Consider the following 14,341-nt stretch of genomic DNA (forward strand, 5'->3'; position numbering starts at 1 on the left):
TCTGACTGCTGTCTCACTCTGAGTTTAGGGTTTGGCTTTTGGTCACTAGGAAAGCTGAGCTCTATCTAAGAGTGGGATGGTGGAGAGGATAGGCGGTCCCATTATTTTGTGCCATGGCGGCACGGTTACCACTGGGAGGTGGCAGCCTCATCCTGAGCCTTCTCGGGGGTGGGGGTGTGGCATGCAAAGAGTACGTAACCTTTATTCGGCGCATGGACACACCCTCATTTACAGGCTATCTCCCCCAACCAGCGAACCAGGTTGCTAAGAGTTGATGATGGGGCCCCGTCGTTCAACTAGTGACCAGGTTCTAGCCAATAAGAAGGTGGGATTGACAATCGCAGAGGTTATGTGGATACCGCTCTCCTGTCTGCCCTTGTCATTCCCACTCTAGAGCTGGTTGAAGCACGGTGTGCTATCTTGTGGCTTCTATTTCTGCCTTGCTTACCGTGGAGTGCACTATATTTATCACTGTAAATAGTGTACATATTGCTGTTCTAAATTGGTGAAGGATAATATAAGTCTAAACTTTTTCTACTGTGTTTATTTGCTCCCATTACACCTGGGATAACAGGCCATTTGAAATCCTAGGTTGTAATAATGACAAAGTCACTGATGGGTGCTGGTGGCTTCACAGTCAGAATAAGATCTTCCTGGAGCAGGAATCGAATCACACCAGACCACATAGGATCTGTTCGTTGAGCATTCTTTACATCCTCAGCAGTAAATGGAGGGTCTGCAGTTACTATACTAACATGTCGCGATAAGGCATCTGCGACTACATTTGACTTGCCAGGTAAATGCTCAAAGGTGGGATTGAACTCTTTGATAGTCAAGGTCCATCTGGCTAACCTTCCAGTAGGTTGTTTGTTCTGGAATAAAGGTATCAGTGGAGCATGGTCTGTCAAGACATGAACAGAGTACTGATAAATAATGTCTCGGAAGTGCTTTAAAGACCATACTATTGCTAAAGCTTCTTGCTCAGTTACTGTATAATTACGTTCAGCCTTCGTAAGGACTTGGCTAGCAAATGCAACTGCGTTGTACTTGCCATCGGTCTTCTGAGCTAGTACGGCACCTATGCCAATTGAACTAGCATCAGTTGTCAGATAGAAGGGCTTAAAAAAATCTGGAAATTTCAAAATTGGAGCAGATGTTAGCTTTTCTTTTAGAGTTTGGAATGCTCTTTCTTGACGGAAGGTCCAAACAAAAGGAGCATCTTTCTTAAGCAACTCAGTTAGAGGAGCAGCTATGGAAGAAAAATTGGCAATGAAAGATCTATAAAAACCTGCTAAGCCCACAAAGGATCTTACGGCATCAGCAGTTTTGGGTGTTGGAAAATTTAGTACTGCAGTTACTTTACTTTGGTCAGTCGTAACCCCTCTAGGAGTGACTACGTGACCAAGAAACTTAATTTCTGATCTGAAAAATTGACATTTAGACAGTTTGATCTTTAAATTGGCTTCTTCAAGCTTACCAAGTACTACATCAAGTCTTTTCAAGTGTGTATCCACGTCTTTAGACATGACGATTACGTCATCTAAGTACACCATAAGTGCATTACCTATGAGACCTCTAAAGATATTAGTCATGAGCCTTGAGAACGTGATAGGGGAAGATCATAATCCAAACACCATACGGAGGAAGTGATAATGACCTGTAGGAGTGGAGAATGCAGTTAGCTCTTGGCTGTCCTCGTGAAGAGGGACTTGCCAAAACCCTTGTAACAAATCCAGGGTTGAAAAGACTTTGTTATCTCCGATGTTACGTAAAAGATCACCCAGTACAGGGAGTGGAAAGCGATCTGGAATGGTTTTCGCGTTTAACTTCCTAAAGTCAATCACTGGGCGCCAAGTACCATCCTTCTTAGGTACTAGTATCAAGGGTGCATTCCAAGGGGAATTGCTAGGTGCAATAACTCCATCATCGAGCATTTGATTGATCAATTCTTCTGCGACAGCAACTTGTGAATGAGGCATTCTGTACGCAGGTATGTAGATAGGTCTAGTACCAGGTTCAAGTGGAATACGATGGGACAATAAGTTCGTTATACCCATCTTCTCACCTGGTAAAGCAATGGCTTTACGACGTTTGTTCAACAGAGTCAACAAACGCTTGACTTCATCTGGGAAGTCAGTGGGAGCTAAGTCTTTCTCCTCAACTGGTGGAACAGATTGATCCAGTGAAGTGGATGAGGTCTCCCCGGCAGAAATAGCACCGACCCACTGGTCAGGTGACAACTCATCCTCTACCTGAACAGGGTAAGGATAGTGAACTAGGTCAACGAGGTTGGTATTGGCTCTGAGACGAACACTGTGACCAGAAGTGTTGGCTAGGAAGAAATGGATCTTACTATCTCTTACAACATGTAAGGATGGTTCAACAAATAGGCCTTTTACTTTGCAAAAATCACTGTCAACTAGGACGTTATCACCATCTGGAACACTAGGAACAACTACAGACACTCTAGTGAGGGCACTAGCTGCGACAGAAACGTCTTTCTGCAGACGGCATGTGACATCAACAAGAGATGGCATTACTAGTTGCAAGTAATTGTTTTCCGACAAGGCGTCCCCTGTGGAGAAACTACTACTTGAACTAGCAGACATTGCAGGGATAGGCTCAGCACTCAAGGTAGTCAGAGCGTCCTCGGACACTTGAGGTAACTGGACACTATCTTGCAAGTCTGAAGTTGCAGGAACACAGACAGAAGTGACAGGATCATCAGTGCCTGACCGCTTGGGTACGCTACTGGAAAATGCACTGGCCTGTAAGGACTTAATTCGAGTGTCATACTCTGCGGCAGTATGGCAGATCTCGAATCCAAGCTGGTAACCCCAGAATGGAACGATCAAGTCGTCAGTTTGGGCATGCCATCGATAAGGGTCGAGCACAATGCGTAAGTCTCGCATGGAAGCAAAGCCCAGTAGAAGGTCACCAGGGAAAGTAATCTGGTCGACAACAAGGAAGGAAGCAGTGAAGTCTCTACCTTGGATAGAAAAGGTTAGGGAAGTCCGACCTCGGACACGCAGGTGAGAACCAGCTACTCCACTAAGGGAGGACACATGAGTCGGTTCTACGAGAAGGACATGTCGTAACTGCTTATCCTTAAACAAGCTAGACCTAATAATATTGACTTGCGCACCAGAGTCCATGAACAAATGAACGGGCGCATTATGAACAGATGCTTGCACTATAGGGCCTATGGTTGCACTGGAAGTTATGTGCAAACAAAAAGGTGGATTGTCATCAGGAAAGACTTGTTCTACTTCATCCCCAAAATCATCTATGTCAGAGACATGTGAAGCAACATCATCAGCAGGATTGTCATTCTCGAGACTGCTTAAGGCTTCAAAGGAATTGTGAACGGGGATGGTGTACTCATTATCACCTACTGTCACCATGGGACGGTTTGACTGGGGAGCCCGAATTCCCCCGAATTGGAAGAATGAGCCTGGTTCTGGTTAGTTTGAGAACCACGACGTCTGTTTCCTCTACGGGTTCTGCGGTTGGAACGGCCACGGAAAGACCTAGAGTACTGAAGGTTGTAGAGAGCATTGCACTCAGATGTGTCATGTCCATGTATTCTATGATAAGTACAGTAGGGAAGATCTGGGTACTCATCATCAGTACGACGTCTCTTAGGGTAACTATCAGGACAATTAATTGCAATATGGCCACGGAAACCACAGTTGTAACAAGTTCGCCGACTATGGTTACTGAATGTACTATGAATACTACGAGGTTTATAATTGGTCCTTGGTGATCGCTGAGATGGTTGACGACCACGATTTGTCTCTGTGGCGCAAACAAGAGGTGGTGCAGACTGAGGCATAGGTGTGAAATTACTTTTAATACATGGGAAAGTACCCTGGGGGCACAAGGAACGTACATGATTTAAGGCTGTAAGTGGTTCCATCGTCACAGTTGGAGGATGAGCCTCATAAGCACACACGGAAGCAGGCGGCATTAGTTCTTTAATTGCTCCAAAAGCTGCTATTTTAGCAAACGGTTCTGTGAATGGTTTAACCTCTGCAGGGAGAAAAGCTGATGACTGGACAGCATTGATAAATGATGATAAAAGTTTGTCTAATCTAACAGCAAATGCACTCAACGATTCATTACTCATGGGTGTAGCATTCACTAGTTCCCTAAGAACGACATATGGATCAGCTGTTTTTACTGGGACAAGGAAAGAACGAATCAGTTCCTCATATTTTGACCACTTAGTAAGATTCCTGAAGTCACGCATATCAAGGAGATCAACAACGTGAACAGCAGCAGGGGATCGATGAAGAGCTTCTTTAGCAAGTCTGATAAGACTTTTCTCTGAAGGAGGACCTTCAACTAGAGCACCAGCACGAGAACGAATGGCCGCAAACCATGCTTCAAGACTATGTACATGGCCATTGAATAAAGGTAACGCATCAAGGGAATCACGAGTATAACTATAGTATCTCGGTGTCTGGGTCGGTCTGTCAGTCGGTAAGGAACTGTGAGGACTGATGACAGGGGCAACAGTAGCCTGAGAGGTCTGAGTGTCGACATTCACTAAAGTATCACTTGACGGTATGTGAGACATAATGGCAAAGTTGCACGAAAACAATTAAGGCAAAAATAAAAAACAATAAAAATGATATAAAATGCTAGAATTGAAATAAAAGAGATGCAACTAATTCTGCAGAAGTAATAAAAAAAATGTCTAAGATACACTGCAAGAGGAAGGACAACTCAATGTGAAGGACTATTGGCCAAGAAAAAATTTACATTGAAATATACAAGTAAAAATATTACTGGAGACTGAATTAAATGCAAATTGAGCTGCCTTTACTCTTGCTAATAAAGAAATTAATTAATAAAATTTTAAATCAATGTAAAAAGTAGAAAATAAAATTACTAAATTGTTAACTGGGAAATTTAAGTATTTTCTAAGAATGCATAAACAAAATTAAAATATAATTCATAAAAATATCAATAAAAGAAAATAATTCACTGCAGAACAAGTGCAACAAAATAATTCACTGCAGAACAAGTGCAACAAAATAATTCACTGCAGAACAAGTGCAACAAAATAATTCACTGCAGAACAAGTGCAACAAAATAATTCACTGCAGAACAAGTGCAACAAAATAATTCACTGCAGAACAAGTGCAACAAAATAAGGTGTAGAAATAATCACTGCAGTAATAAAGTGTCACTGGGAAAACTCAGGTAAAATAATGAAATAAAAATATGAAGAAAAAAACTGAATGAACACTTTAACTCTTAATTGTAAATTAGACAAAACAATTTACTCAAACAGAGTAAAGAAAACACTTTACGTTAAAAGTAATTGAAATTACATCAAGAGTGAATTTGTTCAAAGAAATATAAAAATATGAATAAAAATAAAACAAAGTAACAAAACGGGAAGTGTCACACTTACAGTGGCAGGGCACACAACAATTTTTTTAGTATATTCTTACAACAAAATCTTGCTGTGACTGATACGACAAAAATTTGCTGGCAAAAATAATGGTACACAAGTCTGCGAAAAAATTAGAGGAATGAAACACTGCTGGCATACGAAAAAAGACACACATAGAAATAAATGGATAATTTGGTATACTGGGGTGAATATCACTGCATGAAATACAATGACAATTACTGGAGAATACAATGCTGAAAGAATACATGATAAAAAAAATGAATCACTTCACACAGAGTGACTGACTGGTACACTACACAACAATACTTACTACAGACAGAGAGTAGCATAAAATAACACAGAATAAAAATATAAGATGAGCGAAAACACTGAAAAATATTGCAAAAATAACGAGTCAAAGAAACACTGAGTCTACACTGAAAACACAAGGTTTAGAGTACACAAGAAATTCACTATAAATGTCTCACACACGCAAATGTCTTTAAATGCAAGAAAAATGTCTCTAAACAGAAAATTATCACTGAAGTTTGTAGTAGTCGAAGGTGATGACTGGTGATGAGGAAGGTTGTCCTGCGCGGTGATGACGCCGACACTCACACTGTCGTCGTGAAGAAATGCGCTTTCTCGGTGGACTCGCATAATTGGCTTTATCATTGGTGCTCAGCTACATCTCTTGACCAATTATGAGCCAAAACAGTATTAGGACCCGGTACAAGGGTGCAAACAGCCACAGGTAGATGGGTGGGTGGCTGGTGGTGGGTGGTTAGTGGTGGGTGGGTGGAGGGAGAGTGTATAGCGGTGGGTGAGACTCTCGCTGACACTCTGGCGCGCACTCCACTCTACCCACGAAGGTGGCTTGATAAGCCACTATGCCACAGGAATGGTAAAAACCACGCTTAGCATCCAACTGGGAGCACAAAGCGATACATGAGACGATACTTCAGAGGAACTTGGCTTACTTCTCTCTCTCAGCTGGGTTAGAAGCTGGGTTGGCTGACTGGCTTAACCCACGAGACTGGCTGACTGGAAGACGTGTAACGATGCACACAGCACGGAGGAGCAGGTGGATGACAGGAGACAGGCTGGATGATAGGCTGACTGGCGTTCACTTCCACAGTCTGGCTTACTGACTGGCTTAATTGCAAAATCCGGGTCAACCCCTCGGAGATTGAAGCAATTAGCACACGAACTAAGCCAGGAAGCTTGAAACGGCTGCAACAGGCTTGCAGGCTGGAGGTAGAGGTTGTGAGGGGAGCGGCTGGTTCACCTTTGACCCTGCCGGCTACTCACAGTCTTCTAACGTCTTGAATTACCCGTAAAAAACTTAATCCACGCTCCACACCGGTGCCACCATTTATCATGTGGGAGTTCGTACACGTGGATAGGGTAAAGTAATACTCACGTAGGCTGGAAGTACGTATAATTACGGATAGTGTGGGGAGCGCCCTAACAGCCGTAACCTTGTCTCCTTGCTCACTCTCGTAACTCTGACTGGCCGCCCACAGTACCCATATGTGAGGGGGTCTTTGAATACTGCTGTGGTCAGCACAATATGAATAGACAGTGACTCAGGCAGAGACGGTTGGTAGTGAGTCAACTACTGGTACACTGGTTACTGGTAACTGGTTACTACTACTGAGACTACTACTACTCTTCACCTCTCCTTCCGACAGTATTTAAGTCTCTGCACTGTCGCTTGATCTTCAGATAGTTCCTGACTATGGAACTGAACTTCTCCAGGCCGAGGGACTGACAACCTCAAATTCTACGACTTCAAGGGTGATGGACTGATTACATCGTCTTCACGTCTCTGCTGTTCCTGCCTACTTTCTGTATTCGACTGAAGAAGCCTACTGTGTAGGCGAAACGTTTCGGAATAAAGTTGCCTAACTGTTGCCTATGTGTCTTACTACCAACCTGTCGGTATTGTATACCATTTTGATGTTCATCTTGTCAGACACTGCAACACATGGCCTCTTGGTACAGAAAACGCCTTAGACAACCCTTTCAAGTGAGAACTGTTGGATCTGAGAGGGACCTGACCTCTCAGTGGCTACACTCTCACTACTACTACTACTACTCTGCACCTCTCCTTCCAACAGTATTTAAGTCTCCGCACTGTCGCTTGATTTTCAGATAGTTCCTGACTATGGAACTGAACTTCTCCAGGCCGAGGGACTGACAACCTCAAATTCTACGACTTCAAGGGTGATGAACTGATTACATCGTCTTCACATCTCTACTGTTCCTGCCTACTTTCTGTATTCGACTGAAGAAGCCTACTGTGTAGGCGAAACGTTTCGGAATAAAGTTGCCTAACTGTTGCCTATGTGTCTTACTACCAACCTGTCGGTATTGTATACCATTTTGATGTTCAACCTTCCCTATGAGGATAGACTAAGGGCCCTGAATCTGCACTCTCTAGAAAGACTTAGAATTAGGGGGGATATGATTGAGGTGTATAAATGGAAGACAGGAATAAATAAAGGGGATGCAAATAGTGTGCTGAAAATATCTAGCCTAGACAGGACTCGCAGCAATGGTTTTAAGTTGGAAAAATTCAGATTCAGGAAGAATATAGGAAAGTACTGGTTTGGTAATAGAGTTGTGGATGAGTGGAACAAACTCCCAAGTACAGTTATAGAGGCCAGAACGTTGTGCAGCTTTAAAAATAGGTTGGATAAATACATGAGTGGATGTGGGTGGGTTTGAGTTGGACCTGATAGCTTGTGCTACAAGGTCGGTTGCCGTGTTCCTCCCTTAAGTCAATGTGACCTGACCTGACTAGGTTGGGTGCATTGGCTTAAGCCGGTAGGAGACTTGGACTTGCCTCGCATGGGCCAGTAGGCCTTCTGCAGTGTTCCTTCGTTCTTATGTTCTTATGTTCTTATACTGAAGCTTGTATATCAGTGGTAGAATATAACGAAAAGTATGTTAATTGGACACTACTCGGTTTATGGTATTTTGGTCACTGTATTATAGAATGGATATAAATGCTTTGGAAAACATACAAAGGAGGATGACAAAGATGATTCCATGTATCAGAAATCTTCCCTATGAGGATAGACTGAGGACCCTGAATCTGCACTCTCTAGAAAGACGTAGAATTAGGGAGGATATGATTGAGGTGTATAAATGGAAGACAGGAATAAATAAAGGGGATGTAAATAACGTGCTGAAAATATCTAGCCTAGACAGGACTCGCAGCAATGGTTTTAAGTTGGAAAATTTCAGATTCAGGAAGGATAATAGGTAATAGAGTTGTGGATGAGTGGAACAAACTCCCAAGTACAGTTATTGAGGCTAAAACGCTGTGTAGTTTTAAAAATAGGCTAGATAAATACATGAGTGGGTGTGAGTTGGACCTGACTAGCTTGTGCTACTAGGTCAGTTGTCGTGTTCCTTCCTTAAGTGAACGTGACCTGCCCTGACTAGGTTGGAGCATTGGCTTAAGCCGGTAGGAGACTTGGACCTGCCTCGCATGGACCAGTAGTCCTGTTGCAGTGTTCCTTCTTTCTTATGTACTTATGTTCTTATTTCGGGTATTTCGCCCACCAGGGACTTTAAGTCCCTGGTGGGCGAAACGTGTATAATTTCATAAATAACATATTGTATATTACCTTTGATATACCTTTGATGAATTCTTAGAGTTTTCCTACTCTCGGATCCAGGTCATTGACCAGGCTCGTCTGTTGCTAGCCTGGTCAACCAGGTGCCAGATCAACCAGCCTGGTTGATCTGGCACCTGGTGAAGCTTAAATAAGTGAGTTGCAGCTTCTACCTCAGAAAATAAGACAATACGACCTAGCAGTGAACTTCTCAGTTCTGACATTTCCTAATTTTTTTTTTTCCAAGATTTATCAAAGGTGGAGCCCATGGTGCTTCACAACTTCCACACTTCTCTCAGTGCTCCCAAGTATGCTCCTAGAGCACTCACACTTCTCTCAGTGCTCCCAAGTATGCTCCTGGAGCACTCAAACTTCTCTCAGTGCTCCCAAGTATACTCCTGGAGCACTCAAACTTCTCTCAGTGCTCCCAAGTATGCTCCTGGAGCACTCACACTTCTCTCAGTGCTCCCAAGTATACTCCTGGAGCACCTACACTTCTCTCAGTGCTCCCAAGTATACTCCTGGAGCACCTACACTTCTCTCAGTGCTCCCAAGTATACTCCTGGAGCACTCACACTTCTCTCAGTGCTCCCAAGGATGCTCCTGGAGCACCTACACTTCTCTCAGTGCTCCCAAGTATGCTCCTGGAGCACCCACACTTCTCTCAGTGCTCCCAAGTATACTCCTGGAGCACTCACACTTCTCTCAGTGCTCCCAAGTATGCTCCTGGAGCACTCACACTTCTCTCAGTGCTCCCAAGTATGCTCCTGGAGCACTCGCACTTATCTCAGTGCTCCCAAGTATACTCCTGGAGCACACAAACTTCTCTCAGTGCTCCCAAGTATACTCCTGGAGCACTCGCACTTCTCTCAGTGCTCCCAAGTATGCTCCTGGAGCACTCACACTTATCTCAGTGCTCCCAAGTATACTCCTGGAGCACCTACACTTCTCTCAGTGCTCCCAAGTATACTCCTGGAGCACTCGCACTTCTCTCAGTGCTCCCAAGTATGCTCCTGGAGCACTTACACTTCTCTCAGTGCTCCCAAGTATGCTCCTGGAGCACTCACACTTCTCTCAGTGCTCCCAAGTATGCTCCTGGAGCACTCACACTTCTCTCAGTGCTCCCAAGTATGCTCCTGGAGCACTCACACTTCTCTCAGTGCTCCCAAGTATGCTCCTGGAGCACTCACACTTCTCTCAGTGCTCACAAGTATACTCCTGGAGCACTTACACTTCTCTCAGTGCTCCCAAGTATGCTCCTGGAGCACTCACACTTCTCTCAGTGCTCCCAAGTATGCTCCTGGAGCACTCACACTTCTCTCAGTGCTCCCTAGTATGCTACTGGAGCACCCACACTTCTCTCAGTGCTCCCAAGTATGCTCCTGGAGCACTTACACTTCTCTCAGTGCTCCCAAGTATGCTCCTGGAGCACTTACACTTCTCTCAGTGCTCCCAAGTATACTCCTGGAGCACTCACACTTCTCTCAGTGCTCACAAGTATACTCCTGGAGCACTTACACTTCTCTCAGTGCTCCCAAGTATACTCCTGGAGCACTCACACTTCTCTCAGTGCTCCCAAGTATACTCCTGGAGCACTCACACTTCTCTCAGTGCTCCCAAGTATACTCCTGGAGCACTCACACTTCTCTCAGTGCTCCCAAGTATGCTCCTGGAGCACTCACACTTCTCTCAGTGCTCCCTAGTATGCTACTGGAGCACCCACACTTCTCTCAGTGCTCCCAAGTATGCTCCTGGAGCACCCACACTTCTCTGTGCTCCCAAGTATGCTCCTGGAGCACCCACACTTCTCTCAGTGCTCCCAAGTATGCTCCTGGAGCACTCACTTCTCTCAGTGCTCCCAAGTATGCTCCTGGAGCACTCACACTTCTCTCAGTGCTCCCAAGTATACTCCTGGAGCACTTACACTTCTCTCAGTGCTCCCAACTATGCTCCTGGAGCACTCACACTTCTCTCAGTGCTCCCAAGTATGCTCCTGGAGGTCCTACACTCCTCTCAGTGCTCCCAAGTATGCTCCTGGAGCACTCACATTTCTCTCAGTGCTCCCAAGTATGCTCCTGGAGCACTCACACTTCTCTCAGTGTTCCCAAGTATGCTCCTGGAGTACTCACACTTATCTCAGTGCTCCCAAGTATACTCCTGGAGCACCTACACTTCTCTCAGTGCTCCCAAGTATACTCCTGGAGCACTCACACTTCTCTCAGTGCTCCTAAGTATGCTCCTGGAGCACTCACACTTCTCTCAGTGTTCCCAAGTATGCTCCTGGAGCACTCACGCTTCTCTCAGTGCTCCCAAGTATACTCCTGGAGCACTCACACTTCTTTCAATGCTCCCAAGTATGCTCATGGAGCACTCACACTTCTCTCAGTGCTCCCAAGTATGCTCCTGGAGCACTCACACTTCTCTCAGTGCTCCCAGGTATGCTTCTGGAGCACTCACACTTCTCTGTGCTCCCAGGTATACTCCTGGAGCACTCACACTTCTCTCAGTGCTCCCAAGTATGCTCCTGGAGCATCTACACTCCTCTCAGTGCTCCCAAGTATGCTCCTGGAGCACCGCTCCCTCTTGCTACTAGAAGAAGTTCAGAATGGAAATAAATGGTATAAAATACCGACACAATGGAAAAATAAACACATAAGCAGTATAATGTGATCCCTTTGAGTGGTGACGTGTACTTAGCTCTGTGAAGACCTGTTTGTGTGCTCTCTGTGAATCTGAACCAGGATGCCCTCTCTTGAGCAACTTTACCAGCAGCTGAGAGAAGAGCTCAGAGTTGCTAAGATGGAGATACGGCGATTAACGGAGGAGAACAAGAGGATTCGTAGTAATCCTCCTGTTGTGAGTCCCCAGGTTAAGAGGGAAGCTTGGTCAGTGGCCGGGCAACATGGAACCAAGCTGAAGATCAAGAAAACGGTTGGAGAGGCAGAAACAACGAGAAACCAGAAGACTACCGTGGAAACTTCCAACCCATTCTCGGTGCTACCTGACGAATGTGAGTGTTCTACTGGGAATGCCACAACGAGCACCAAAGAAGCATTGGCAGACGTGAGTGAGACATCCCTAGAAACCCCAACGAAGACCATCGAGAACGTCTTGACGAATTCTACAAGTGGTGTAATGCTACCTGGCGAATGTGAGTCGACTACTCGGAGCATCACGATGGACGACGCCAAGGAAGGTAAAAACATTGTTGTTGTTGGGGATAGCCAGATTAGGTACATGGATAGGGCATTCTGCTTGAAGGATAGGAGTAGGAGGCAGAGAGTGTGTTTTCCTGGGGCTGGGATGAAGGATATTGTTAGCCGTCTGGATGACATCATGAGAGGTAATGGGAGCAATCCTATTATCTGTCTCAGTGCTGGAGGCAACGATGTTGGCAGACGTAGGAGTGAGGACCTGATTAGCAGGTATAGGTCAGCAATAGAGATAATTAGGAGGAAGGGTGGGAAACCTGTCATATGTGGCATTTTGCCAAGGAGAGGAGTTGGAAATGAATGGTTGTCCAGAGCAATTGGTGTCAATTGCTGGCTGGACAAATACTGTAAGGAAAATGCGGTAACATTCATTGACAACTGGGACCTCTTCTATGGCAGAAATGACATGTATGCCAGGGATGGGGTTCACTTATCTAGGTCTGGGGTGGGAGCACTGGCCAACACAGTGGAGGGAGCTGTTAGGTCTTTAAACTAGGAATAGTTAGTGGTATGGGTTTTTGCGGGAAAACTGTGAAGTCTCAGGGTAGTAATATGAGTACTAGGAGAACTAGTAATAGGCAAAATGAGGTGGATATTGGAAAGCCAGTGGCACTAATTGACAAGGACAGTAATAGGTTTAGTGGAATAACAGAAAGGAGCAGGAAGGGTAAAGAGAGAGGAGGGTCTTTAAGTATTTATTACACAAATAGTCGCAGTGCTAGGAATAAGATGGACGAGTTGAGACTAGTTGCTAGTGCAGGTAACATAGATGTATTTGCCATTACTGAGACGTGGTTTAATTCAAAAAGTCGGGACATGCCTGCAGAATGTCACATTCAGGGTTTTAAATTGTTCCAAGTAGATAGAAGTATCGGGAAGGGGGGTGGGGTGGCATTGTATGTCCGAGATCACTTGAACTGTTACCTAAAAACGGGTATTAAGTCTGAAGTAACACATACAGAGTCTGTTTGGATAGAATTTTCAGAGGAGCATGAAAAATTAATTTTAGGTGTGATATACCGTCCCCCAAATTTAGATAGGGACCAGGGGAGACTACTATGGGAGGAAATTGTTAGGGCCACAAGGCACGATAATGTAGTAATTCTAGGAGACTTTAACTTTAGTCATATTGATTGGAATTTCTTGACTGGGAATTTAGAATCATACGACTTCTTAGAAGTAGTTCAGGATTGTTTTTTGAAGCAGTTTGTGACAGAACCTACAAGGGGTAATAACCTGCTTGACTTAGTTCTGGCAAACAATGAATCCCTTGTTAATAATTTAGAAGTTTCAGAGGAACTGGGTGCTAGCGACCACAAATCAATTACATTTAGAATTGAATGGAAGTATGATAGTAGGGATAACTCAGTAACAGTCCCAGATTTTCGCTTAGCAGATTACGATGGGCTTAGAGAACACTTATCATCTGTTGACTGGGGTAACGAAGAGAGCTATCAATATGACAGTTTTCTGAACACAATACATGCTGCTCAAAGAACGTTTATCCCTTATAAAGAAATTAGATCAAATAGAAATGACCCAAAATGGATGAATAATAGGCTGAAATATCTACTAGGGCATAAGAAAGGAATTTATAGGCGTATCAAAAGAGGTGAGGGTCATCTTATGAATCAGTATATTGACATTAAGAGGGACATTAAAAAGGGGATAAGAAAAGCTAAAAGGGACTATGAAATTAAAGTTGCTAGGGATTCTAAAACTAACCCAAAAAGTTTTTTCCAGGTATATAGAACAAAAGTCAGAGATAAGATAGGTCCCCTTAAAAATAACTATGGGCATCTTACTGACAAAGAGAATGAAATGTGCTCGATTTTAAATAATTATTTTCTCTCGGTTTTTACACAGGAAGACACTAATGATATTCCGGTAATAAATTTTTATAGTGGGCCAGAAGAAGATAAATTATGTAACATCACAGTCACTAGTGAAATGGTTGTGAAGCAGATAGACCGACTGAAGCAAAATAAGTCACCGGGTCCTGATGAGGTTTTTTCAAGGGTTCTAAAGGAATGCAAAATGGAAGTCTGTGAACCATTAACTAATATTTTTAATTTATCTCTTCAAACAGGTGT

The sequence above is a fragment of the Cherax quadricarinatus genome, chromosome 29 (assembly GCF_038502225.1).
Source record: "Cherax quadricarinatus isolate ZL_2023a chromosome 29, ASM3850222v1, whole genome shotgun sequence".
NCBI classification, from domain to species: Eukaryota; Metazoa; Arthropoda; class Malacostraca; order Decapoda; family Parastacidae; genus Cherax; species Cherax quadricarinatus.